This window comes from Neoarius graeffei, chromosome 2 (assembly GCF_027579695.1).
Source record: "Neoarius graeffei isolate fNeoGra1 chromosome 2, fNeoGra1.pri, whole genome shotgun sequence".
NCBI lineage: Eukaryota > Metazoa > Chordata > Actinopteri > Siluriformes > Ariidae > Neoarius > Neoarius graeffei.
In genome coordinates this window covers 124,681,021-124,684,290 of record NC_083570.1, presented here as the reverse complement: position 1 = coordinate 124,684,290, position 3,270 = coordinate 124,681,021, and the positions used below count along the sequence as shown (strand labels likewise).

The 3,270-nt window shown below is 40.5% G+C and overlaps 1 long non-coding RNA gene across 1 annotated transcript; it reads right to left on the bottom strand.

Moving 5' to 3' along the window:
* Positions 1–741: 741 nt before the first annotated feature.
* LOC132882252 (uncharacterized) lies at positions 742–1,883 on the bottom strand. Its single transcript, XR_009654145.1, has 3 exons — positions 1,628–1,883; positions 1,436–1,501; positions 742–1,339 (listed from the first exon to the last, which is right to left on the bottom strand). It is a non-coding gene; the product is annotated as an uncharacterized LOC132882252 (long non-coding RNA).
* Between the last annotated feature and the right edge of the window lie 1,387 nt (positions 1,884–3,270).

Here is a 3,270-nt window from a genome sequence, read left to right as displayed (position 1 = left end):
AGAGAAAAGTAATAGCATAGCGAGTCCGATCGAGCCGCACGTTTTGATATATTGTTTGTCTGTGTGTGACGTACGGTTATTGAGTTATTCGAAATCAAAATTTGCGTAGGAATAATAAGTATAATAATAATAATAAGAAGAAGAAGAAACACGTAGAAGAACAATAGTTGCAGTGCTTTGCACTGCAACCTATGGGCTCCCCTAGGGGAGCCCATAGGTTGCTGTGCTGCAGCACTGCATCCTAACTAGACCGGACAATTCCCCGGGGGAAATTGTGAGAGGATGCAGTGCGCGAAGCAATTTGGTCACTCATGCAAGCTAGCTGTGAATGTGTGACTTGCTATGAGGCTACAAAATTGATGTTAAACATCAAGTTATTACTGAAAAACTATTGATTAAAAAAACAGACACTGAGAAATGGTCCTATAAACAACTTTACCAATATAAAAGCTTACCAGGACTATCAAATATGTGATGTGAACTTTCCCAGTCGCAGGTTCCTGGTCAGGCCAGCGTGGCGCAGCAGCAGGTGAGATTTTTATTTATTTTTAACAATAAGTTAACTGGTTAATATTTAAAATTTGAATATTTGTCTGGTCAAATATACATGTGGGTTTTTTGTCTTTCACAGGAGGAGTACTGTACTGTGTGAATGTGTGACTTACTATGAGGCTACGATGCTAACAGCTAGCTAACATGCTAATACCTAGCAAGCAATAATAAAACAACCATAAACAGACATTTTGCAGCAGATATTTGGTTTATTTTTCCATAAAACACAAGCAAACAACCAAGGCATTGAAAAACACCCGATGAGTCAGCAAAAATCAACATAAGTCTAACGCTTTTAACAAACATTGTCGCAAAGCAGCTTTACAGAATTTGAACAACTTAAAACATGAGCTAATTTTGTCACTAATCTATCCCCAATGAGCAAGCCTGTGGCGACGGTGGCAAGGAAAAACTCCCTCAGACAACAACATGAGGAAGAAACCTCGAGAGGAACCAGACTCAAAAGGGAACCCATCCTCATTTGGGCAACAACAACATGAACAGTTTAACATGAAGACAGTTTCATTGATGGAAACTTTAGGACTGCACTCAAGTTAACAAGTCAACTGTAGTCCTCAGGCATAAAAGCATTACTGTAGCAACAAAAAGCAGATTAGGTACTACCGGTCAACTAATCACAGGCCCTAGGACCTGGTGTGTATCCTCCCTACTAAATACAATGAGAACTAATCTAAGAAGCAGACAAGACAACCGAACCAATCAGGAAACTAAAGATAAAAGGGGGGGGGGGATCTTCTGGAGGTCTTCTTCCTGAGTCTTGTTCTTCCTGTAACATTAAAACAGTATTCATTAGTCAGGTGCACTTTTCAAAGTGTTGTTTGATATACAAATCAATGAAGATACAATGCTAAATATCCCTTACGTTCTTCTGCTGGGTTGCTGTCTTCACTGGAGAGTGAGCTGCTATAGTCTTCTGGAGGTCTTCATCCTACATATGTTCCCAGATTAAAAAACAACAAGACATAAGTTACAGGTTTCAATGCATTGTGTTAAAACATTGCTCAAAAGTTATGAAATATTTCTTTGCTTTTTTGTGATCGGTTGCTGTCCCCACTGGCACGAGATCAGCTGTGGTCCTCTTCATTTCCTCCTCACTCTGCTGTGAGATACTCCTGCTTTTGAACATGGACAGTAGAGAGCCTGAAGAAGAGAAAGGGAGGGGGATTTAGTTACATTACTCAAACGCGAGTGAATAATTCAAAGGAAGAGAGATACTTACCTTGTGATGGACCTTGTTGACATTCAGCTTGATTTTACATAAAGCAACATTACAATACAAGATTACATAACATTACATTACATTAGCTAAGCCAATTCCATAACATTTTAAATTGACCGCCGTTCTCAGCAGCTCAGTAAATGACAAGATAATGCGGAGCCCTTTATTACATAAATAAATACAATTACACTGCATTTACAAAAGACTCAACCATTTCCAGCCAACACATGCCACTACAATGATTAGTCTTAACAATAACTTAAAACTACACAATTGAAAAGCTGAGCACTCATTGAACAAACTGAATGAGTGACCTGAAACACGTATATGAAAAACAATTAAGAAAAACGCCCACGCAAACAAGTTATGACAAAATGAAACAATGTGAAGGGTTTTTTTTTTTTACAAAAAAAAAATTTAAGGTCAATTAACACTTTACAGAGAGAGTACAATAACAGTGACGATAAACTACTCCTTGACCAGGCTCAAGGAGTGCCTAGAAACTACATATGCATTACACACACACACACACACACACACACCTTACAGGATACAGAAACTCGAACTTTTCTATGGATCATGTGTTGGCTAGAGAGGCTTAGTCGGTCAAAATACAATAAACCGGACTGTGGTAACTGTAGTACGTTTGGAGAACACCTGATTGAAGACACTTATCAGGATGTGAAATATAAATGTGGTCAATCAGTGTGTTCTTCTCGGTGGTGGACTCTTTAATTAATTGAGTGTAACCTCTGGACTGAAATAAGTCTTTGATGCTTTTTTTTCCTTTCGAAAGAAGATCCTCATTAAAATCGCCACAAACAACAATGGGCTGGTGATTTAAAATGGCCAATGAGTCCAAGAGGTTTTTCAAATTTTGGAGAAAGATTCCTAATTGAAAATTTGGCGGTTTGTAAACCGTCGCCAATAGTACTTTGACCGGAGCCTTGATTTTAACAACAACAAACTCCAAATCCGTGACCTGTTGCATGTACCTGCGAGGCTCTGCTTGCACATAGTCTCTGCAGTACACTGCAACTCCACCTCCATCTTTTTTAGCCATGTCCACACAGCTGTTGTAAGACAGCTGTCTGCTACGTGGGAACATGGCATACCCCTCCAATTGAAAAATTTCAGCTACAGAAGACCCCGACAAATGTGTCTCTGTAAGGCAAAGCACATCCGCTCGTTGGAGCTCGTGATGCGCTCTCAGGTCCACCATGTGACATGGCAGACCCTGCGTGTTGTGGTGGACAATTGTCAAAACCTTTGGAGTTTGTTGCACGGATTGAAGAAAACTCAACAACGGTCTACAGCTCTGGAAAGACGCTCGAGGCATACTTTCCATAGCCATCTTGATCTCGGGGTCGGCGTAGATCTTCTTCTCGTCGAAGTCACAGACGGTCAGACCTCCCAGCGAAGTTGTGCGGCTTAGAGCTACATAAGCCATGCCCGGTTCGAAGACGCGTTTCAGGCAC